We start from the raw sequence: 26,401 nt of genomic DNA on the forward strand, positions 1-26,401 counted from the left end.
AAAATTAATTTTATGTGCATGAACCTATTTATGGCTTGTGCCTTGTATTATCCTTTTCCTTTTCCTTTTGTGCTGGATTGGCATGCAACTACAAACCGAAAGAGTATTAAAGTTTGTTTGGCCAAGGTTTTTTTTTTTTTTTTTTTTTTTTTCTAAAAGTGTTTTTTTGGTGCCAAATTAAGGTGTTTGGTCAAGCTTTTAGAAGAAAAAGAGTATTTTTGAGTAGAAGCAGAAGCAGTTTTGGAGAAACAGAAAATAGTAGCTTCTCCCCAAAAATATTTTTTTGAAAAACACTTTTAAGAAAGTATGGGAGAGGTTGGTGGAGCTTAGGGTGAGGATGATCGTGTCTATTTCAGAGAACCAATCTGGAACCAATGCGGCTGTGAGCACGTGATTTTGCCCGAATATAAATACTTCTACAAATTCGCAAAAAATAGGTTTCTCTAGTTATTTTAATTTTTAAAGAATTTTTAGGAATTTTTTTGCTAATTGTTGCATATTTAATATTTTAAATCATATAAAAATACCCAAAAATAGCCCAAATATTCATTGCATAGCATTTTAGGTCTTAATTGCATTTAGGATTTAAATACATGAGCTAATTGTATTATTGAACAAAAAATCAAAAAATGGGTCACTTTTACATATTTAGCTTCTAATTTTAAAATTAAGATTTTTCTTTCACTAGTTTTAAGTCAGCTAATTATTTTAATGTTTGAAATAGATAATTAATTTAATTCTACATATTAAGTTTTATTTAGGATTTAATTTAGGTTTTTAATTAATTCTATGGGATTTAAAATCAAGAAAAAAAAGAGAAAAAGAAGAAGAAGGAAAATTCTGTTTGGTTCTAAGTTGGGCCAAACAACTTCTGGGCTCCTATTTACCCGGTCCAGCCCCCATGTTACCGAACGACGTCGTTTTGCCCATTTTATCCCAACCGTTGATCTTCAATGATCTAACGGCTGAGAACTAACTTATCCCTCCCCATATAAGTGTCGGATCCCCCCCAAACCCCTAAACCTCACAGAACCCTCCCCATTTCCCCATCTCTCTCTCAATTCTAACCCTAGCCGCCCAACAATCCTCCACCGGTGGCCGCCACCATAACTCCTCCAAATCCACCCAAATTCACACCCCATAATCCTCTCTTCCTCCTCATCTCATATCTCATTTTAGCTTCTTTGGAAACACCCTAGAACTCCCTAGGTGTTAGATCCAAAAAGGCCAGAAATGCCAATTTTTTTTTTGTTGATATCTCCATTGATTTTAGCCTGTTTTGAGTTAAAACTAACATTAGCTAATGGTTCTTGTCAAGATCCGTTGATTAATGTAAGTTTTAGTTCATCTCGAATTGTCGAAATCCGGCCAAACTTCATGGATTCACTTCAAATCGTCTTTCTTTCTCATTAGGTATTCTCTTGTCCCTCCTATCTTGTTTTGTTGCTTTGTTAAAAAAAAAAAGAGAAGGAGAATAATAATGGTTATTTTAATTGTTGATAAGATTTTCTATTTACTTTTGTTTAATTATTATTTTGTTTAGGGTCTTTTGTTAATTAACAAGTTTGGCTTATAGTTTATTATCATTATAATTAGTTCAATCAAGCTTTTAAAATTTCAATATTTATAATTTTACAATGTTTGTCATTCGATCTTTGGTTTGTCTGTATTTGGAATTTTGTGTGTCATCGGCTTGGAAAGTAGAAGCCCCATTTGTTCGAGCCTAAGCCTTTGGTTAGATGACCCAGTTATTGGTATTGTTTGAGAAGTAAATACAGGGGTATTAGGGGATTAATTTAGGTTTTTTGACTTGAAGAATATTTTTTGTTATAACTAAAGAAGTTTCTAGAGGATAAGGTTGGTTTTCTGCAAAGAAAATAAATACAGTTCAGATTTTTTTGGGATCCTAGGGGGTAAAATAAAAAGTTTGAAGGGTGGAAGTGAATTAAAAATCAGATATCTGGTTGCCCTAAAATCTTCTATAAAAAGATCTTCTCCTCATTCATTTTGAAAAAAGAAAAGAAAATGGATGGGCACTGAACATCTCTCTCAAATACACTCAAGAACACACTGATTTTCTTTTTCTTTTCTCTCTGAAATCTGAGTTTAGACTTAGAAAGAAAAAAACAAAAAAAGGGTTTTGGAAGCTAATCCTTCTATACTGCTGTTGCTTGTGCTTCTCTATTGAACTTGGCTTCATACCTGGTTTTCTGACCTTTATTTGGTCCTTTATTTGTTATTTCCCGCCATTAGGCATGTATAAATTTGCCTATTAGCTTTCTGTTGCAGTTATGAATAAAGTTTGAATTATTTGATGTTATTTGTATTTGATTCCATTACTGTATTCTATTGCAATCGATTCTGTGTAAATTTCTAGTTTTGGGTGCTCATCTAAACTAAATATGGTGATTGGATTTGTCTCTTGACTTGCTTACACAATTGTTCAGTATCGTTGTGTAGGTCTATTATCACAGATTCATTGTTATTTTGGCTTACAAGTTTATGTGCTATGAATCATCTCATAATCAATCTGCTGTTAGTTTATGATGATTTATTCTTTGAAAATTAGTGGTTCATACTCCAAATGATATCTACACTAATGGACTAATCAAATTTGTTGCATAGTCATTTAGCTGATAAGCATGACAGATTTAATTTATAAGAGTAGCCCAATGGCTATTTTCTCTCAGAGGTCTGCCCGAAGGAACAAGAGGTGTACAATGTAAGAGTAACTTATTTGTGAAGCTGTGATAGATATAAATATTTTACAACTCTAGTTCTTTGATTATTTCTTGTAAGAGAATCATCAGATCCTTATGAATTTTGTAAAATTACAATTGTCTGTATTTGTTTGTTTGTGTTTTTTTAGTATCAATTTGCTTTAAGTATGTAGATATACTGTACACAAATCCAAATTTAAGTATTATTTGTTGCTTTAAATTTCATGAAGGCAGTTGATCGATATGTTCATGTGGCTATCTAATTATGTTCTGGAATATAGACTGTTATCAGAAGAAATTTATATACATGTGAACTTCCTATAGGTTCTTGCGATGCCTTTTGGCAGTTGATCATATAAGTGTATATGATTCATTAATATCCGCAAATAATTATATTTTACGTTTCTTCCATAATTGTTATCCATAATCAAGCCTTTCACGCGTAATCTCAAAGTAGTTTAGTAAATAATTCATAAAACTCATAGCTTGCTTTAGGCGCGATTAATAATAAATTATCATGACTATGGGTACAGTTCCCGTGGCATAGTCATGATACCTAATCCCAATTCGAGTGTGTGTTTTCACGTGGCTCGACCATAACTTCAAAGAATAATAAAATTAAACATGTTGTAGATCGTGGGTACGGTTCCCGTGACGCGATTCGCAATGTGTACCAAACAAACGAGTGTGCGACATCGCAACTTGTTCCAACCAATTCCATAAATAATTAAAAGCGGTCTAAAAGATGAAAAATGCACAATAGTTTTAAGGCTTGTTTTAAATCAGATAATTAGGTCAATTATTAATAGTTGAGCGACCGTGCTAAAATCACGGAACCTGGGAATGCCTAACACCTTCTTCCGGGTTAACCGAATTTCTTAACCGGATTTTTGTATTTCGTGGACTGTAAAACAGAGTCAAACTTCCTCGATTCGGAATTTTAAATCGGTGACTTGAGACACTATAAATTATCCCAAGTGGCTACTCTGAATTTGAATAATAATAATTCCTTTTCAGTTATTGTCACTTTAATTGGAAAAACGGAAAAAGGACTGGCGACTCTGCTGGGGATCGAACCAAGAATATCTAGTTCAGGGTTCAAAATTTGATCTTAGAATAACTGCTATAGTTGGCTTTTGTTTATTATCTGATTTTATGTGTTTGAGCCTGATGTGTTAAATATCGCTTTTTATCGCTTTGATATTGTGTGAACTATATATAAAACTGTTACGAAATCATTCTTCTCTCTGAGTCTTCTAAATCTTCTAGGAAATGCACGTTGGTGTGACTTCTTTTCTTTAGTGTCATACCCTAATTTAGAATGAGGATCAGATCAGTTTCAATGTTGGATGACTTTTTGGTTACCGGTACATTGCCCTCCTCCCCTCCCGGCTCGAGTTGTCTGCTCGGGTAAGCCAGGTCTAGAACAATACACCCAGTTGTTACACCTAGAATAACATTGCCTATGTCGGATCCCTAGTAGGAACGATTGTTTGCATCATGTGCATTTGACTTTGGGGACTCAACACAGGGGTTGAGTCCGTCTAGGACAGGTGTACCCGAAATAAAAAGACCATCCTGATGTAATTTTACGTGTTATTTGTGCATTTATTTGTTTCGGCTTGCATGTTGACCGACTTCTAGATTAGGGAAGAAAAATCAAAGGAAAACCAAGATTGAGGTAGGAGAGAGAAAATCATCCGTCTCCAAAAACCCTAGTGTTCTAAATATCCCGAAACTCTGCCAAAATTTTGGAAAAAAAAGGAGAAAAGGTCATTCCAAAATAAATCATACTTTCTTGTTGCGTTAAAACTGACCGGACTACGTGGGTTTGGTTCTCACCAGATGTGAGATACGTAGGTAACCCTCATTGGGTCCAGCCACGCTTTTGCAAAAAACAACCAAAAATATGAAAATGTCGTAATATTTTGTCATAAATAAAGTTAGGTGATGCCGTTTTTGTCTAAATAGCCAGAAATGTCACGACAGGATGCCGGAAGGCCTTTTTGCGAGAATAGCCACCTATGATCCTTTTTTTCAATTTTTGACCACTTAATAAACACAACCCTAAAATCTTCTTTTCTGATGTGCTGAAGGGCTGTATTTGCAAAAGTAGTCGTGAGTTGTTTTAAATTGAATTTTACAAAAAATAAACTTTTCTGATCAGTTTTCAAACAAAACTCACATGTTTTAACCCAATCATCTTAATTTAAAATGTGCAGAATGAGCATTGTTCAGAATTTACCAGTAAAGGTTATGGATCAGATTCCACTGACACTTCACATGTGGTGGGAGGATTTGGGAGGACAAGGGCAAGACAATGTCAACTGACACCTAGGGGTACTTACTGGATTATTGAAGATTAAACCTAGAAGTGATGTGATAGAGACATTAGTGTCATTCTGGGACCTTGCTCACAATGTTTTGCACTTTTCATATTTTGAGCTTACAACTGCCTTGGAAGGAATGGCAGGTTATGCCGGGAGTACAGAGGGTTTAAGACACAAATACTTGATATCTCCAAGGGTCGTTACTCCCCACAAGTTTCTAGACTTACAGAAAATAAGTAGGCATGAGCTTTCACTTTTCACTTTTTATACCAGCGATATGGGTATTTAGGAGGATTTAAGGACCCAGAAAGTGGACTCTACAGTAAAGGAAACCGATCAAAGTGGGAAGAACATAGATACTTCGCTTTTATGGTGGCATTTTAGGCCTCTTAGTGTTTCCAAGAAAGGACAGGAACATTTATTTGCATGTAGCTGGTGTTGTCCATGTTTTGACTACTAATGCCAAGAGTACCCTCGCACCCATGATCATATCAGTTATATTTCGAGCCCTCACATCCTGTAAGGCTGGAGTAAGTTTTTTTGAGGGGTGTAATCTGTTATTGCAAATGTAGATGATCGAACACCTTTTTCACTGTCCCCGATACATGAACTACGGGTCTACGGGAAAAAATTGCATCGAGGAGTTTGGTACACAAGTGACCAGATTCGAAATACCAGAAGGGGTCAAAGATTAGATATCCCACCTTCATTCTATAACTACAGATGAGATAGAGAGGACATTGGGTTGGCTTCCTGTTAATGAGATTGTTTACATGCCCGCCACCGGTCCCTATGTGATGACCCAAAATGTCATCACTTGTTTTAAAACGAAACTTTCGTATTCTAAGGCCTTGAAAACCTCATTTAGAGTGACCTCGATTTCCGTGCGCAGTCCGGGCACATAGTTGGAAAGCTTAAATACGATAATCTGTGAAAAATAATATGTTTTTATTATAAAATGAGCTTATTTGAGTTCGGTCAACGTTTTGGGTAAACAGACCCGGACCCGTAATTTGACGATCCCGGAAGGTCCATAGGAAAATATGGGACTTGGGCGTATGCTCGGAATCGAATTTCGAGGTCCCAAGCCCGAGAAATGAATTTTCAAAAAATTATTTTCTGAAACTGTTTAAAGAAATTTGAAATGAAATTTGATTAGAACATGATGGTATTGAGCCCGTATTTTGGTTCCGGTGTCTGGTACAAGTCTTATATATAATTTAAGACATTTCTATGGAATTTGGTGAAAAACGGATGTCATGTGACATGATTCGGACTTAAATTGCAAAATTTATGTTTAAAGAAGTTTAGAGAAAATTTCATCGATCTCGAGATTTAATTTGATGTTCATGAGGTTATTTTGATGATTTGATTACACGAGTAAGTCTATATGATGTTTGACATTTGGTTTGGAGCCCCTAGGGCTCGGGTGAGTTTCGGGATATTTTTACACTTAGGAAAAAAAATTGCAGATCCAGAGAAGTTGCAGGTCTCTGAAGCCAGGCTTCGCGGTCCGCGGTGGAAGCTTCGTGGCCGCGGTGGGAATTGTGCGGTCCGCGGTGAGCAAGGCCAAGCCTTCGCGGCCGCACTCGATTTCTTGCGGTCCGCGGTGGAGCTTCACGGCCGCAGTCTTTTTTATGCGGTCCGCGGTGGTGCTCCGCGACCGCAGTCCTTTTTATGCGGTCCGCGGAGAGGGCTCGAGAGGAGTATATTTAAACGGATTTTCCAGTTATTTTTCACTTTTCAAAACCCTAAAACATAAGAGGCGATTTTTCAAACAACCTTTCTTCTCCAAATCAATTGTAAGTCATTTTTAACTAGTTTTCTTCAATCATTAACATCCTTTAATATGCTTTCAACTTCAAATTAATGATTTTCATGGGGGAAATTGTGTGTTTTGGGTAGAACCTAGGGTTTTCAAAAATTTGAGATTTGGACCTCGATTTGAGGTCCGATTTCAAAACAAATTACATATTTGGGCTCGTGGGGGAATGGGTAATCGGGTTTTGGTTCGAACCTCGTGTTTTGACCACGTGGGCCCGGGGGCGATTTTGACTTTTTGGGTAAAACTTTGGAAAACTCATTTTCATGCATTCAAATTGATTCATTTAGCGTTTATTGATGTAATTAAGTAACTTGTGGCTAGATACAAGCGAATTGGCCGAGGAATCGAGGGGTAAAGCTATAATTGAAGCTTGAGTTGTGTTCGTGACATCGAGGTAAGTGTTTGGTCTAACCTTAGCTTGAGGGATTAGGAGTTGTGTCCTATTTGCTATTTGCTTATTGTCGAGTACAACGTATAGGCATGGTGACGAGTATCTATATGTTGGTGTCAAACATGACGTGAGTCTTATCTTGTGATTTTCATGATCTCGTTGTATTATTCATGCTTTGGTGAAGATTTCTATTTATTGTGTAAAGTTGTGGAAAGAATTGTGACCTATGAACATTGAGGAGCATTGGCTCCGGTTGTATAATGAATTGTGAAAGTTAAGTAATAATCGAAACCTTAGAGCATTGGCTCGAGTTGTGTAGTGAATTGTGAAGTAAAAGTGAGAAAGAGAAGAGATCATTATGTTGCCCCCTTGCTGGGCTATTGTTGAGTTGAGGTTCCCTTGCATTGTTTTCTGAATTGATATTACATACACTTAAGTTGATGATTTTTCGTGTTAGATGTTGAAACTAGTTGAGTTATAGTGGAGATAGTTAGATGTTGGAACAGGTTTGGTTATGGCTGTTTCTCCCTTGTCGGGACGGTTAGTTATGATTATTGTTGACTGTATATAATGGATTGGGTTGCATGCCGTAACAGTTATATATGTGGATCGGGTTGCACGCCGTAACAGATATTATATTGGATCAGGTTGCACACCACAATAGTTATATATGTGGATCGGGTTGCATGCCACAACAATGTTAAATGATAAGGGATCGGGTTGCGCGCCGCAATAGTATTGTTATCGTATTGATTGTAGACATCGATTGTTCTTTCATACTTTATTAAGTTTCTGATATAATTGGTATGCTTCCCCGAAGCATGTTTCCCCCTCCATTTTAAACAGTTATTACCTGTTTATATTTCCGTTGTATATTATATAACTGCACAGGTTTATCTGGAGTCTGGTCCTAGCCTCGTCACTACCTCGCAGGGGTTAGGCCAGACACTTACCAGCACATGGGGTCGGTTGTGCTAATACTACACTATGCACTCTGTGCAGATACCGGAGTAGTCTTTGGTCAGCAGCAGTAGCTTGGGAGCCAGCCTTCAGTCCACCGAGACACCGAGGTAGCCTTGCAGGCGTCCGCAGGCCCAACGTCTCCTCTATCTTATTTCATATTCTGTTATCTCATGTATTCGAGACAAACAATGTTATATTTCTTTCAAACGGTTGTATTTAGTACTCTTAGTAGTGTGTGGATGTTGTGACACCAGGTTCTGGTTAGAGGCACGTGATGGTCTTTGAGACATTTTCGTTTTCTATTTATTTAAGACTTCCGCTAAATTTCATATTCTACTGTTATTTAACGGTTTATTTCCTTGTTATTATAATTGGTAAGAAGTTTTAAAATAAAGGAGTTAATGATTTCTAAGTTCATGGCTTGCCTAACTTCTATGAGTAGGCATCATCACGACTCCTGAGGGTGGGAAATCCGGGTCGTGACAAGTTGGTATCAGAGTTCTAGGTTACATAGGTCTCACAGTTCACAAACAAACTTAGTAGAGTCTGAGGGATCGGTACGGAGACGTCTGTATTTATCCCCAGAGGCTACAGAGTTAGGAAAACTTCACATTTGTTCTTTCTCGTCGTGCGGTTTTGTTTCTCGATGCTAATTGAACTTATACTCTATTCTTTCGCAGATGGCGAGAACACGTGCTTCCTCATCTACCGCTCAACAGCCTGAGCCCTCAGCAGTAGCTCCCACGAGGGGCAAAGGGCGAGGGCGAGGCTGTGCCAAAGGCCGAGGTAGGGGTAGATCTTAGCCCCGAGCAGCAGCCCCAGTAGTGGAGCCTCAGGTTGACTTTGATGATGAGGTTCCGGCCCCAGCAGCTCCGGTGGGCCCAACTCAGGTCCCAAGGGGATTTATTGCTACCCCAATCCTTCAGGATGCTCTTGTCCGATTAGTGGGCCTCATGGAGAGTGTCACCCGAGCGGGCTTTCTTCCTGTAGCACCAGCCGTCTCTCAGGTTGGAGGAGGGGCCCAGACTCCTGCTACTCACACTCTAGAGCAAGTAGCTCCTCAGATTCAAACTCCAGCGGTTCAGCCAATTGGAGCAGTTCAGCCGGGTGTAGTAGCTCAGACTGGTGATGGAGCGGCTATGTCTGCCGATGCTTTGTAGAGGCTGGATAGGTTCACCAAGCTCTTCACTTACACTTTCAGTGGTGTATCTGTGAGCACGTGATTTTTGCCTCATACGAATTACTCCAAAATAATTTCCAAAATTAGGTCTTGGCTTTAATTATGTGTTATTTTAGGAATTATTGTGTGATTTTCCTGATTGTTTGCATATATTTGTGTGCATGTTTAATTTTATTAATGCATTAAAAATACAAAAATATAGCATTTTATTTAGGATTTGATCTTACATTTTTGGATTAATTAATAATTAGGTGTTTTACAAAAATAAAAAAAGAAGAAGAAGAAGAAAATATATAATAACACATTTTTAGTCAAATTGTGTGCTTTCTTTTAATTTAGTATTTAATTATTCATGATAATTATAATTTAGAGAGGATTAGTATTTTTAATATTAATTTTGGTGCTATAACTTAATTTAGGATTTTAATTTTGAAAAAATAAAACAAGGAAAAGAAGGAATTAATTTGAAAAGTAAAAAAATGAAAATCAAAGTTTGGGCTGTTCTTTAAACCCAAATTTCCAGGCCCAAAAACATGCCCCTTACCCGGTCCAAACTTCCAGTCTCTGAGACCATCAAAACGACGTAGTATAGGGACAGAACTACGTTGTTTCGATTTCAACAAATCTCACCCATCCATTCATCTACATCGAACGGTCCAGATTCTTAACCATTACCCGACCCCGACCCGCTTCCAGAACAGATCCGGTCCAGCCCCACTTAATTAAAACGACCCCATTTTTATTAAGGATTCAATCCCAGCCGTTGGGTTTCAATCATCCAACGGCTTAAATTAATAATCCCATTTGTAATATACCCAAACCCCTCAGACCCCCCCTCAATCACCCTCGTCTCCCTCAAATTCCCCAAACCCTAGAGACCCGCCCGCCGCCCTAATTTCCACCAGTTGTCGCCGGTGGTGCCGATTTTGTTCGCCACCAAACTCACACCCCAGAACCCCCTTTATCTCCTCTTTCATAATCCATAGTTAGTTTCCTTCAAACACCCTTAAAACGGTTTGAATCTTGATTTTAGGCTATGAACCCTAGTAGCCGCCACCATTTACCCTCGCCTTCCGATGGCGGCGCGACCTCCAATCAACCCCAAACTAACACCCCTTGACCACCACAACCCCATTTTCCCTAATCCATGATCCATTACCTTCGAATCAAACCAGAACTTGTCGAATAATGAATCTAAGCTTCAAACCTAAAACTGCAAAGTCAAGATTCATCGAACATCTAAGCTAATTTTGACTTTATCTGTGTATTCTTGATAAGAACACATAGTTAAAGTCAAAATTTGGTTTAAAAATTGAAGATTCGATCGTTTTCTTCAGTTACTACTGATCGGTGAGTTCTTCTGTCCTATTTTCTATATTTATAGTTTAATTGGTATTATTCTGATGTTCGTCTTTCCTCATCTTTTTTTATTTTCTCTGGTCGATTTCAATTGAAAACTTGACCAATTTTCTGGCATAAACTATCTTCTGTTCGTTGTTTTGTTTTTCAGAATGTTGGTGAATTTGTTCTTAGGTTTCATAGGTTTTGTGTGGTCAGTTTGTTTAGAATCTGGAAATCATATCTCGTCTAATAACTTAGTCAGTTAAATTAAAGATTATCTTGAGTTTGGTTAAATGTGTATAATAATTGACTGATTTATGCAAGTGGTCACTAATTGAGAAACTTCTAATAGTGGTAGGGTAGAAATTGCATTACCGAATTAATTAAAAGCACTGAATCAGTGGACAATTAAGAAATGAAAAAGTGAATTGGTAATGGAGAAGGCACTAAGCTAATTGTTTATTTAAAAGAGCTGAACAGACTGAAAAACAAACAGAAATAGATACAGAAAGACAGCTGAAGAGATAGAGTCCAGAAAAATACAAAAAAAGAAGCTAGATATCCTCTGCTATTCCATTGCTTCAGTAATTCTTGATTCGTTTAAGTTCTGCAAACAATAGTCTTCAGTAAAGGGATTTGAATTGGTTTTATATTAGTTTTTTGGAAGGTTTTTTTTTGATCAAGCTGTGTTGAAGACCATTGTTCCATTGGATTTTGAATCGATTTTCTGGTTTCGTTTACTAAATCTGGGTTGTGTTGTTGCTGCTTTTGCTATGGATTACTGCTTCCTCTTCTCTTTTGTTTCTCCTTACTCTAGGTACACTGTCGAAACTTGTCATGGAATTGAGTATTTACTAGCATGTATGAAGATTTAGAAGTTCAAGTCGAAATTTGAATAAGACATCTTAAATTTCTAATGTAGTTACTGTTAATCTTTACCATTATGTACGATTAGGTGTTTCATTTCATTTGATATAATTTATGGTTTGTGTTGAGTGCTGGTTCATTTAGTTTGCTTAGATTCAATGTATAATTTCAGAATATTGGGTGTTACAATATTGTTTGGACTCTAGTTGCATGAATGGACTGTTTAAAACATGCTGTAAGGATAGATTGTTTGAGTATATTGATTGGTTTTTCTGTAACCTAAAATTAGGAGTTGCTACAGTGAAGCACTGTCTATTATACAGTTAGGATTTGTACTGTGATAATTAATCTGAAGTTACCATCTAGATGGTCAGTATGAGCATGAATTCTTCAGGCTTGCTTGTGATTTTAGTTTTTGTTGGCAAATAAAAATGTAAGTGCGACCCCACCTATTTTAAGGTTAAGGTTGTAGACATGTGATTTTTGACCTTCCCCAAAATTTTTATATTTTAGCACGTAAATATTTAATTTAGGCCTAATATAGCTATTTCAACTCATTTTAACTCTTTTATTTTATTTTCTTACAAGAAAAATAAAATTTACAAACAAGTATTTTAGTTTATGTACTTTTCATAAAAAATAATTTTAAAAAAATAGTACCTTATTTTTATCTTTATATAATTTCGAAAACACAAAAATAGTTTATATTTAGTTTAATTAATTAGGATTAGCTTTGGTATTGTGCAATATTTCTATCTTATTTTAAAATGCATTATGTAGTATTTCAGATTATGAAAAAATAGAAAAAAAAAATATATATTGCATCTGCATTTTGGATTTTATTTTACATTTTTAGATTAATTAAGTAAGTTGTTGTTGAAAAAATAGAAAAAGATCATAAAAAAATAGTTATGTTACATTTTACTCTTTAATTTTCAAATTTTGGCAATTTTCTTTTAATTTGGTTTTTAATTAGTTGTAATAATTATTAGGGTTAATTATCTTAATTGTCTAAGATAATTTGGGGATAGAAATTAATTTAGGTTTTATTTAAAAAAATGAAAAAAGAGTCTTACCTAACTAATTAGGAAGCTTCTATATTGGTAGGGTAAAACTAACACTAATGAAAATTAAATAATAACACTAACTAGTGGAAAATTAAAGAAGTTAAAAGTATAATTTGTAATGGAAGATGCACTAATTTGATGCCTATTTAGAGATTAGAGAGCTGGAGAAAGAGGAAGGGGGAAGTTCAAAAGATAGAGAGGAAAAAAAGATGGCTTCTTCTTAATGGAGACAGGGGGTATACACTCGATATACAGTCAATATACATTCTATATACACTAGAGATACTCTCGATATACACTGAATATACACGGACAGCCAACGAAAAGAGGGTCTTCTTCCTCCTAAAAATTCTACATCTAGAGCTTAACATCCACCATGAAAGAGCCATGAGAGCTCATCTTCTCCACCTGAAAAACACCCCATAAAACGCCCCAAATAGTCCACTTCCAAAACTGTTCCGGCGAGTTTCGAGGTCGTCGAAGAACGTAGTTCTGATGTTTCCGGTTCGAGGTCTCGATTTTGCTTGCGGTTCCTGTTTGACTGTATCAGTGTTGATCTTCTCAGCTGGTTTGGTTATTTTCGATTTTGCATCCCTGTATTTGTTTGACGTAAAATATTTTATTATCTTTGGTTAGTTGGAAACGTGAGTTTAAGTTGAAGGCCTTTTGATTTATTTGAATGTTGCTGAAGAAGTACATGATTTCCCTTTGAATTTAAAACTCATTATTTAGAAAGTAAACAACAAAAGCTATGGAAATTGTTAGCTAAAGTTGAAAAGTATTGCTATTTATATCATTGTGTCCTTTAGATGTGTTTTAACGATGTGTTGTATGTAGTTGTCAAATTAGTGCCTTTATTTATTATATTAGCGGTTAACTTTAAAGATGCCTGAATGATGTGCTGTATCGTATATCTACTTGTGAAATGACCATGTTTTATATTATTAAATCCTATGAATATTCTCACGATACTTTGTCAATAAAGAATTTAATATCTTTTGATATCTTCTATTTTGGTTTCACCTGAACCTATGTCAAACAATTTTGATATGCTTGTTTTCTGCACATATTGGAGCAAATGTTTACTTTAGCAGTAATGTACCGCAAATGTATCCACAATAGTTCTCCTATTGAAGATGGTTTTCCACAATATATTTTGTTCATAATCCATAGCCCGCATATAACTAATTTTAATCCTTTAGAAATCGAGGCGTGCCATTAGTTGAATTTTCCATGGCCCTCGCAAATTTGAAAGTGCGTAGTTGCTTTAGGCGCGTTATTTTAATAATTTATCTTCCTAAACTCGGGTGCGCATTTATGTGACCCAAATCTAAATCTCAACAATGTTGGATAAAATACGTCACGGACCGGAGGTGCATTTATGTGACGGGGTTCAAGACGTGTTTTAGATGACGTTGAATTTTTCTTAAAAAATTAAATAAAGAAAAGCGGTTTAAGTTAAAATTTGCACATAGGTTTAAACATGTACTAAATAATAGGCCAATTATAACAATTGAGCGACCGTGCTAGAATCACGGAACTCGGGAATGCCTAACACCTTCTCCCGGGTTAACAGAATTCCTTACCCGAATTTCTGTGTTCGCAGACTGTAATACAGAGTCAATCTTTTCCTCGATTCGGGATTTGAACCGGTGATTTGGGACACCATTAATTATCCCAAGTGGTGACTCTGAATTTTAATTAAAATAATTCCGTTTCGATTGTCACTTAAATTGGAAAAATCTCCCTTTATTATATCCTCCCTGGGGTATAGGTGAAAAAGGAGGTGTGACACCTCTGGCGACTATGCTGGGGACATTAACCCAGAACCACTGGTTCAGGGTTAGAAATTTGAGCTTGGAATAATTGTTATAGTGGCTTTATTTATTATCTGATTTTATTACATTTTTTTCATCTAATGTGCTAAATATTGCTTTTACCGCTTTGTTATTCTGTGAATTGTATATAAATTGTTACGAAACCCATCCTCTCTCTGAGTCTTCTAAATCATGAAGAAGGGTGCACTTCGTGTGACTTCTTTTCTATTTAGAGTCAATCCCATTTTTTTTTAGAACGAGGTTCGGATAAGTTGCTAAGCCGGTGAAGCTTCTGTATTCCCGGTACGCTGCCTCCTCCTCGGCTCGAGTTGTCCGCTCGGGTAAGCCAGGTTTAGAACAATACACTCAGGTTTTAAACCTAGTATGACAAAACCACATGCCGGATCCCTAGTAGGAACGTTTGTTTGCATCATGTGCATTTGACTTTGGAGACTCAACATAGGGGTTGGGTCTGTCTAGGACAGGTGTACCTGAAATAAAAAAGACCATCATGATGCATCTTACTTGCTACATGTGCATTTATATGCTTCGGACTCGCATGCTGACCGGTTTTTAAATATTGGGAAAAATGAAAAAAAAATAAAAAAAAAGAAGAGAAATAGCAGTGTAGAGGGTTAAGAGAGTTAATCACTAGTTTTGAAAAAACCAATGCCCGAATAGTGTCGAAATTCTGCCAAATTTTTTTAGAAAATGAAAAAAAAGTTTTTAAATAGTTTGTTTTATTCAAAAAGCAAAAAAAAAAAGTCTTTATTTTTAGTTTATATTGTTTTCAAAATAGTTTATTTAGGAAAAAAAATAGTCTATTTTATTTGCCCAAACTACGTCGGTTTGATTCTCACCGGATGTGAGATACGTAGGCAACCCTCATCGGGTCCAACTTCCCATTTTTGCAAAAATACCCAGAAAATGTCAAAAAATTTATTATAAGTCGGGCGGTGCCGTTGTTGTCAAAATAGCCAAATGTTCCTGAAAGGGACGCCAGAGGGCTGACTTTGCATAAACGGCCACTTTTGGTCATTTTTTTTTGAATTTTGACCAATTAGCCCACACAGCCTTAGAATCCTCGTCCCGAGGCTCTGTAAGGCCGTGTTCTCAATGTCGGGTTACTATTTTGGAAAAATCAGAAAAGAGTCTTAAATAAATTAAGTGATGCTGTTTTTGTCAAAAATAGCCAAATGTTCCCGAAAGGGACGCCGGAAGGCTGACATTGAATAAACGACCACTTTTGATCATCCTTTAGAGTTTTGATCGGTTGACCCTCACAGGCTTCATCCCCGAAGTGCTGAAAGGCCGTGTTCGGAAAATCGGATCTTTCTTTCTGAAAATATAGTCAAATCATTTTTTGAGTCAAATAATTTTTTGCTTTTGTTTAAATCGCCTTAATAAATGTGCAGGATGAGCACAAGTGAAAAGAAACCCTTCACCGTCTTTAGCGAGGTCCCTCTCCAGCTCCATATGTGGTGGGACGATTTGGGAAAAAGCAGCAAAGAAATAGTGGTCAGAGTCTTGGGGGATCTCATCAGTCTACTAAATGTCAAGGCAAGGACGGATGTCATCGAGGCTTTGATACCATTTTGGAACCCAACCCGAAATGTATTTCGCTTTGCGGATTTTGAGCTTACACCCACACTAGAGGAAGTAGTAGGTTATGCAGGTATGAATGGGAATCTGAGAAGTCAGTATCTGTTGTCACCAAGGCCGGTATCGCCACACCGATTTCTGGACTTGTTAAATATCAGCCGGACTGTGCAAAATAATGATTTATCAAAAGGATGCTGCGCTCTTCAGTTCTTATATCAGCGTTATGGTAATTCGCGGGGTTTTGACGAGCCAAATTTGGGACTAACTCATGCTGAAACAGAGGTAAATGGGAAGCAAGATGAACCTTGGCATTCATAACATCATTCTTGGGAATCATGGTTTGCCCACGAGACGATAAGAAAATAGAGATAGGTCTCGTGGGGATGGTTGATGTCGCAATGAAAAGGGATGACAGCACTATAGTTCCCCTGATCTTATCAGAAATATACCGAGCATTGACCGTGTGTAAGGAGGGAGGAAGTTTTTTCCAAGGTTGCAATCCATTACTTCAGTTGTGGATACAAGAACATCTCTGCCATCGAGTGGGGTATATGAACTTCGGGCTGACTGGTTTAAACTGCATTGAAAAGTTTGAGAAGCGGGTAACGGGTGTTGCGTTCCCCGAGGGTACTAGAGATTGGTTTATACGACTGAGATCACTAACGGCGGACCAAATTGAATGGGCGTTTGGGTGGTTGCCCGCTACTGAAGCAATATACATGTCGTCCAAAGAATGTTATGTTCTTCTGATGGGTGTCCGTAGTATCCAACCATATGCTCCCTATCGGGTATTGCGTCAATTGGGAAGGTTCCAGATTATCCCTCATGATGAAGATTTGAGCAAGCATACCATAGAGCTAAGACCGAATGCCACAGTACCAGAAGATACAATTCGCAAATTGTGGCATGAATGCAAATTCCTTGAGCCCAAAACTATGGTGCGAGATTTAGCCAAAGGCGAGGTGGACCCAAAGTATGATGCATGATTTGGAAAAAGGTTCAAGATTCGTCAAAGGCCTGCTAAAAGAGCCCATGTCCAGCAATTCACGAATGATTCACAAGAACAATGGGGCTGGCTGGCAAGAGAAGAAGGCTATCGGGTTGAAATTGGCAAGCTGAAACAGCAAATTGAGGATTTGAAATATGAAAATAGCGTGCAAGTCGATGCTGACAGAGGAAAAAAGAACAGATTGACTCAAGCAAATAAGGCCTTGAAAGCCCAAATCCAACGAGTCAGAATGGATGCCGACAACCAACAAAGGAGCCGGTCCAACGAAGGTCTGATAACTGGGTTGAGAAACCAAGTCATTGAAAGCCGAGAGGGTTTGGCAAGATCAGAGGCCTGCATAGCAAGAATTCGAGCCAGATGGGCAAAAGGTACAACAGCGCGAGCAAAGCACTTACGGCAAGTGAGAAGGGATTATGAAGCGAGCATTGAAATATTAAGAGAAACAAATTCCACTCTCAAAGATCGGGTCTTCAAACAAGCCCGAGATGCCAGAACGGACAGGAAGCACTGCTATGATTTAATGGCCCGAATGGAAGAACAAATGGAGAGGTTCCAAGATCAACTCTCTGACAACGCTCAAGTACTGGGAGCAAAGAATCAACGAATAGAGCAACTGTTCATGGAAAGGGATAGAATTAAGGGTAGAATTGAGGAGATTGGGCATTACATCACCCTGAGGTGACTAGCATGTGAGGAAATACCCCGTGATACCCTTTTTGCTTCCGTCATGGGTTACGTCCACCGAATCATGGAAGAATTGAAAAGCTTGCAAAGGGGCCTTGCACCAAAGCCCGCGGAAAGGCCGAACGATGCCCCGTGGGCACCAAAATTCAAAGCGTTAATGTACTCCTAGTTCAAATCTGTATTTTTCTATTTTCAAAAGTCTAATATCTGTCCGTGTGTTTCCTTTTGGCATCAAATTATGTTAGTACTTCGGAGTCTGTATTTTGTTTTCCTTTTCCAAATGGGTAGTTTGTAATAGAAGTTTTAGTAATGAAATAAATTTTCCAAAAATTGGTGTCTTTATTTGTGGTAGAACTACGCACGGTCTGATTCATGCGGGGACATGATACGTAGGCAATCCACATAAGATTCGACCACCGCTAAAAGAAAGGAAAAGAAAGAAAGAAAAAGAGAGAAAGAGAAATCAAATAAAGGAAAGTTTCAGAAACACCTAAAGGGCACAAGTAAAATAAGCCGGGATGATGCATACGGAGCAAAGACATGTTAGAAATGATTAAACTGCCTAGGAACATTGCATCCCCCAACGTGCAATTGCAATATGTGTTAAACTCTAACGCTAACAAGTTTGTTGTTTTCCATAACAAGATTTCGTAACAGTTAGCTCGTTAGAATGTTCTGGCAGATTACCATTACCACACAAGATCTAAAGGGCCCATTCCGAAAAGCATGTCTGGTTTGGACAAAGTGTTGAGGAGGAAAAGACGGAGATGCAAATGATGAAGGAGGAAGTAGACAGGTTGAGACAAGAGATAGCTGGGATGCACCTAGCCTGGGCTAGGGGACAAACATCACCAATCCCTTCCCCTACTCCTACCCTCTCACCGGCTCGGACTCCGGAACACCCTCCCACTGGTCCATCAATGAGCTTCCCAATTGCCCAATACTATCAGGGGGAAACTTCCTATAATCCCCAAGCTCTACCTCCCAAACAAAACCATCATCCACCAACTGTTCCTGTTTTCGTGGCACCTACACCCGCCACATTTGCAAAAATCATCCGATGAACCAGTGTTTCAGGTTCACGACGACCAATACTATCCTCCCGAACTCACCTTCAAAGCACCCGAGCCATACACTTACACCCCTCCCCTTCAGCTCCCGGCGGAAACTGAGAGGCCGACTAAGAATCCGGAGCAGGACAAAGTGCTTTGCAAAGTGAAAAGCCTGGAGCAGTCCTTCAGGAATATGCATGGATTGGGCAGCCAAGTTAGTGTGCCCTACAAAGATCTGTGTCCCTTTCCCGATGTTCAATTGCCGGAAGGTTTTAAGATGCCAAAGTTTGATCTATATGAGGGATATGGTGATCCCATGGCACATCTACGAGGTTTATGTAGTAAGATGAGAGGGGCAGGTGGAAAAGATGAGCTGCTGATAGCTTATTTTGGTCAAAGTTTAAGCGGGTCCGCACTGGAATGGTACACAAGACAGGATCCGAGCAGGTGGTACACCTGGGACGATCTAGCACAAGCATTCGCAGGTCACTTCCAGTGCAACCTTGAGATCGTCCCTGACCGTCTCACATTGCTGAAACTTGAGAAGAAGCCGAGAGAGAGCTTTAGAGAATTTGGGTTCCGGTGGAGAGAACAGGCAACAAGAGTTGATCCTCCGATGAGAGAGGGGGAAATGGTGGACTACTTTCTGCAGACTCTAGAGCCAACTTACTTTGGTCACTTGGTGACGTCAGTTGGCAAATCTTTCAATGAGGTGGTGAAAATGGGAGGTATGATTGAAGAAGGACTTAATTCCAAAAAAATCCTGAGCTATTCGGCAATCAAAACAACAACTCAGGCCATTCAGAGCGGCACGGGAGGTGCGCTCGTTTAGAAGAAAAGGGAAGGGGTCGCAACAATAGAGGCAGGTAATTGGTCCAGATCGAGAGGTCCTTTCCCCCGCTACCAAGCCAGACCCCATCATCCAAATTACCCACACACTCCAAATTACCCTTCACAGCCCTACTACCCACTACAAGAACTACATTTCTCCGTCCATCAAGCCCAGACATATACCCAGCCTCCGGCTCGCCCATAGTGGCGCGCGCCGGCTCCCCAAAATACCTATCCACCTCCACAGAGTACATATCTACCTCCACAAAACACATATCCACCACCAAGGGCCTACAGGAATCCCGTAGGGCCAGGTTTGCGGGGGAATCAGGATTTCAGAAATGAAAGGGTGTAGAGACAAAGAACATTCACTGAGTTGGGAGAAACCTATACTGCTTTGTTCCACAAATTAAGGCCGTTAGGTTTGTTGAGTCCTGTTGAGCCCAGATTGCCGAATCCCCTTCCCCAAAATATGGACCACTCAGTAAGCTGTGAGTATTGTTCGGGGGCTCCCGGACATGATACCGAGAAGTGCTAGAAGTTGAAACGTGCAGTGCAAGATCTTATTGACACCAACAAGATTGAGGTTCAGACACCGGAGGCACCCAACATCAATCAGAACCCGTTGCCAGCATACCACGAAACCCACATAATAGAGCTTGTGCACGAAGGAGGGGAACTAAAGAAACCCTCACGGACGGTGATGATGATCCATTCCAGTCCAAAAGAAAAGTCGACAGGTGGAGAAGAGGTGGTACATTTGGAAAAGGTAGACGTTAAGCCAGTGGTGGTGATGGGAAGAGTTCGCCTGTTGTTGCAAAGAATCCAGAGCCGGTCAAGGTAACGGTGCGAGGGGTACCAAGCAAGCCAGCATGCATAGGGCCAGTTGTCATCAGGCCAGTAATGCAGATGCCGATAACCAGCGAGAAAGTCGTGCCATGGAGCTACAGTAAAGTGATGGTAATGTACAAAGGGAAGGGGGTTGTGGAAAAAGTATGTGAGGCCCAGGGCTTAACTCGTTCAGGAAGGTGTTTTGCTCCCGTAGAGTTGAGAAGGTCCACCCCAGCGGTGGTAAAAAAGCCAGTGACGGAGGAAGAGGCTGAGGAGTTTTTGAAGAAAATGAAGGCACAAGACTACTCCATTGTGGAGCAGTTAAGAAAGACCCCAACACAGATTTCGTTACTATCACTGCTAATCCATTCCAGCGATCATTGCCAGGCACTGATGAAAATTCTGAACGAGGCCCATGTTCCGGATAAAATCTCTGTAAATCACTTGGAGAGGATAGTGCACAAAATCTTCGAGGTAAACCGAGTGAGGTTTTCTAATGATGAATTTCCAACAGAGGGTACAGAACACAATAAAGCCCTATACTTGACTGTGAAATGTGAAGACTCGGTGGTCACCGAGTATTGATTGATAATGTATCAAGCGCCAACATCTGTACTTTGACTACTCTGAACAAGCTGAAAGTTGATCATGACCGGATTCACAGGAACAACGTCTGCGTCCGAGGTTTCAATGGAGGTGGTACCGACACGGTGGGTGATATCATACTGGGATTGACCATTGGTCCAGTGGAATTCACCATGGAATTCCAAGTGGTAGACGTGGCAGTATCATACAATATTCTATTGGGGCGACCCTGGATCCATGCCGCCAAAGTAGTGCCTTCTACATTGCACCAGATGGTAAAATTTGAATGGGACAGGCAGAAGATAGTGGTGCACGGGGATGACGGTATAGGCATTGTGAGTGATGCCGTTGTGCCGTTCATAGAAACTGATGACGACAAAGGTGCATGGGTGTACCGGGTTTTCGACGCGGTTTCAGTGGATAAAATTTCTGAAGGCGAGGACCTTTCACTTCCCAGGATCGCAGATGCGACCTTCATGGTAGCCTCGGAAATGCTAAACAACGGGTTTGTACCAGGAAAAGGTTTGGGGGTTGATCTGCAAGGTATGGTTCAACCAGTTTCTTTGCCTAAGAACCTGGACACTTTTGGGCTAGGATTCAAACCTACGACAGCAGATGTAAAGCAGGCCCGAAAGTTGAAGAAGAAAGTTTGTGTTCTTCCCAATCCAGTTCCACGTCTTTCCAGATCCTTTGTCAGAGCAGGTATCAGAAGGTTGTCAGTCCCCAAAATTCTCGGACCTCTGATTGGGTCAGATGGAGATTTGAATCAGGGTTTTGAAAGGCTGTTCACCGACGTCAACGTGATAGAAGCTGGAGAAGGTTCCAGTAGGGCAGATATACAGTTTGTGGGGCCTAGGGCCAATATCAACAATTGGAAAACTACTCCTCTTCCTACCCAGAGGGAGTCTTAGTAGTAGGCTCTGGATTTTCTTTCTTGTTTTCTGGATTATTCCAGAGTTGTAATCCAGTTTTGTTTTATTTTTGTATTCAACAAAAGCGTGAAACTCTGTTATCCCGCATTTTAATAAAGTGAAAGTTTTCTCTCTTTATTTTGTTTTAATTATGTTTTCTTCTTTTCTCTTTCTGAACAATTCTCTTTATACTGGTTCTAATGACATGACATGCACAACGGATCTTCAACCTAGTCTAAAAAATCAATCTGATTCTGAACTAATTGTACAAGAGGTCGATTATGATGATGAATCGGAATATGATGAGGATGAATCCTTTGAAGAGATAAACAGAGAATTAAGCTAGTTCGAAGAGAAACCCAAGCCCAATTTGAACGACACTGAAGCTGTCAATTTAGGGGATGCAAACGATAGCAGGGAAACTAAAATAAGCATCCATATTGCACCGAATATCAGGGAAGAACTAATCAAAATACTTATTGAGTTCAAAGACGTTTTTGCATGGTCGTATGATGACATGCCGGGGTTAGGCACGGATTTAGTGGTTCACAAATTGCCCATTAACACGGCATGCCCTCCCGTCAAGCAGAAATTAAGGAAGTTCAAAACAGACATAAGTGTGAAGATTAAAGAGGAAGTAACCAAGCAGTTGCAAGCAAAGGTTATTCGGGTCACTCGATATCCTGATTGGTTGGCTAATATGGTGCTAGTGCCGAAGAAAGATGGGAAGATCAGGGTGTGTGCCGATTACCGCAATCTGAACAGGGCAATCCCAAAGGATAACTTTCCATTACCCAACATCCATATCTTGATCGATAATTGTGCCGGACGTGAGATCGGGTCTTTTGTGGATTGCTATGCTGGGTATCATCAGATTCTGATGGATGAAGAAGATGCGGAAAAGACGGCTTTCATTACGCCGTAGGGGACTTATTGCTACCGGGTAATGCCATTTGGTTTGAAGAATACTGGGACAACGTACATGAGAGCAATGACTACTGTGTTTTATGACATGATACACAAAGAGATTGAGGTATACGTGGACGATGTGATCATAAAATCCAAGCATCAGGAAGACCACATAGCAGACTTGAAGAAGTTTTTCCAAAGACTTCGAAGGTATGATATTAAGCTCAACCCAGCCAAATGTGCATTTGGTGTTCCATCTGGAAAGCTATTGGGATTCATCGTCAGTTGGCGAGGCATTGAGTTGGACCCGTCAAAGATCAAATCCATCCAAGATTTGCCACCACCGAAGAACAAGGCAGAAGTAATGAGTCTGTTGGGAAGGTTGAATTATATCAGCAGGTTTATTGCTCAACTCACAGCAACTTGTGAACCCATTTTTCGGCTACTGAAGAAAGATGTTGCGGTAGAATAGACGGCAGAATGTCAGGAAATATTTGACCAAATCAAAGGATATTTATCAAATCCACCTGTGTTGGTTCCACCTGAGCCGGGAAGACCGTTGATTCTCTATCTAACGGTACTGGAGAATTCATTTGGTTGCGTACTGGGGCAACATGATATCACAGGAAGGAAGGAGCAAGCCATCTATTATCTCAGTAAGAAGTTTACGGTTTATGAGGTTAAGTACACTCAACTTGAGAAGACGTGTTGCGCCCTAACTTGGGTGGCACAGAAGTTTAAACATTATCTGTCATCATATACTACTTATCTCATTTCACGCTTGGATCCACTAAAGTATATTTTCCAGAAGCCTATGCCTACAGGGAGGTTAGCGAAATGGAAAATATTACTCACGAAGTTCGACATCGTCTATGTGATGAGGACGGCCATGAAAGCCCAAGCATTGGCCGATCACTTGGCTGAGAATCCTGTTGATGAAGAATACGAGCCATTGATGACGTATTTTCCTGATGAAGAAGTGATGCATATAGATGAGTTGGAATTATATGAGGAACCAGGTTGGAAGTTCTTCTTTGATGGAGCCGCAAATGCGAAAGGAGTTGGAATAGGAGCGGTACTTATTTCTGAAACAGGACATCATTATCATGTTACTGCATAGCTACATTTCTATTGTACCAATAACATGGCTGAATATGAGGCATGCATTTTGGGCTTACGGTTAGCTGCAGACATGGATGTCCAGGACGTCTTGGTCTTGGGAGACTCGGACCTCCTGGTGCATCAAATCCAGGGTGAATGGGAAACATAGGATTTGAAGCTTATACCATATCGACAATGTTTGCACGATCTGAGCAAGCGATTTTGATCAGTGGAGTTCAGACATATCCCAAGAGTTCACAATGAGGTTGCCGATGCTTTGGCCACTTTAGCATCGATGTTGCACCACTTAGACAAAATTGATGTTGACCCATTGCATATCCAGGTTCGTGATCAACATGCTTATTGCAACATGATAGAGGAAGAAATGGATGGCGAGCCATGGTTTTATGATGTCAAGGAATACCTCAGGATGGGGATATACCCAGAGCAGGTCACCGGAGATCAAAAGAGAGCCATTCGGCGTTTGGCAAATGGATTTTTCCTCAGTGGAGGAGTGTTATACAAAAGAACACCAGATTTGTGATTGCTGAGATGTATAGATGCTGGTCAAGCCACGACAGTGATGACAGAGGTACATGCGAGAGTTTGTGGGCCACATATGAGCGGATATGTATTGGTGAAGAAGATTCTTCGAGCAGGTTATTATTGGCTCACTATGGAGCGTGATTGTATCAATTTCGTGCAAAAATGCCATCAGTGTGAGATACACAGAGATTTGATTCATTCTCCGCCAACAGAATTGCATACAATGTCAGCACCATGACCATTTGTTGCATGGGGCATGGATGTCATTGGACCGATTGAGCCAGCAGCTTCCAACGGTCATAGGTTCATTCTGGTCACCATCGATTATTTCACCAAGTGGGTTAAGGCTAAAACTTTCAAGTCGATAATCAAGAAGGCAGTGGTGGATTTCGTTCATTCCCATATCATCTGTAGATTTGGGATCCCCAAAGTGATCATCACGGACAATGGCGCTAATCTTAACAGTAGTTTGATGAAAGAAGTATGTCAACAGTTCAAGATTACACACCGTAATTCCACCCCGTATCGTCCCAAGGCGAATGGCGCGGTTGAGGCAGCCAACAAGAACATAAAGAAGATATTGAGGAAGATGGTAGAAGGGTCCAGGCAATGGCACGAAAAGTTACCATTTGCATTGTTGGGATATCGCACTACTGTCCGCACTTCAGTAGGTGCAACTCCTTATTTGTTGGTATACGGAACTGAAGCAGTGATACTGGCAGAAATAGAAATTCCGTCCCTCCGGATTATCACTGAGGCTGGGATTGATGATGATGAATGGGTCAAAGCCCGATTAGAGCAGTTGAGCTTGATTGATGAAAAGAGATTGGCAGCAGTATGTCATGACCAGTTGTATCAAAAGAGGATGGCAAGAGCATATAATAAGAAGGTGCGTCCCAGGAAATTTGAAGCAGGACAGCAGGTGTTGAGATGAATCTTGCCACATCAGGCCGAAGCAAAGGGCAAGTTCGTCCCAAATTGGCAAGGGCCGTTTATTGTGACCAGAGTGTTATCCAACGACGCCTTATGTCTGACAGATGTCGAGGGAAGATGCATCGACATGGCTATCAATTCTGACGCAGTCAAGAGATATTATGTGTAATTCCTTTGATTGCAATTGATGTTTGTCTGTTTGTACTTGGCATTTATTGGAGAATGAAATGGCTGAGACAATTCTTTCTTCTATCCAAACACTTTAACCTTTGCTTCCCCTTTTGAGCCTTATTTATTTCTTTCATACCCCTCTTTTGGAATCAGTAATGAAAATGAAAGAAAAAGAGAAGAGAAAAATAATGATAATAAAGACAAAAGAAAAGTCACAAGAAAAAACAAAGGAATCGGGAACTACGTTTGACCTGATTCCTCAAAAAGGATACGTAGGCTCCTCACAGCTCGGTCATAGTGTAACAAAAATAAAAATCCCCAAGCAAGAAACTGGGGCAGAAGTTGTGTTTGTAATTTTGGGAAGGAAGTTTGATTCCAAAAGTTGTAATGTTTTACCCATCAAAATTATTTTGAACCTTTTTGATACCCCTTTTCTTTTAGCCATACACAAAAACCCATGCTGATGTCCAAAAAAGACCTCCCGAACCGTATCCGAGAAGTGCCAAGTCATGCAAATGGAAGTCAGGAATAACACTCTGATCCCCAGCAGAGAAGATGATCATAAGCTAGAAATGAATTGATAGCCGAAAGAATCCCCAGCAGAGAGAGTCATATCGGTAACACTCCAATACCCAGCTGGAAAAAATGAAATAAAATGAGAGAGTCTTATGGTGAAAACCTTCATAGGCACCGTAAGGCAACGAAAGCTGAGAGAAATAAAACGAGAGAGTCTTA

The 26,401-nt window shown here is 39.6% G+C and overlaps 1 long non-coding RNA gene across 1 annotated transcript; it reads left to right on the forward strand.

Moving 5' to 3' along the window:
• Positions 1-1,033: 1,033 nt before the first annotated feature.
• On the forward strand, positions 1,034-2,940 carry LOC107791304 (uncharacterized). Its single transcript, XR_001649225.2, has 2 exons — positions 1,034-1,413; positions 2,691-2,940. It is a non-coding gene; the product is annotated as an uncharacterized LOC107791304 (long non-coding RNA).
• The last annotated feature ends 23,461 nt before the right edge of the window (positions 2,941-26,401 follow it).

The sequence above is a fragment of the Nicotiana tabacum genome, chromosome 8, assembly GCF_000715075.1.
Source record: "Nicotiana tabacum cultivar K326 chromosome 8, ASM71507v2, whole genome shotgun sequence".
NCBI lineage: Eukaryota > Viridiplantae > Streptophyta > Magnoliopsida > Solanales > Solanaceae > Nicotiana > Nicotiana tabacum.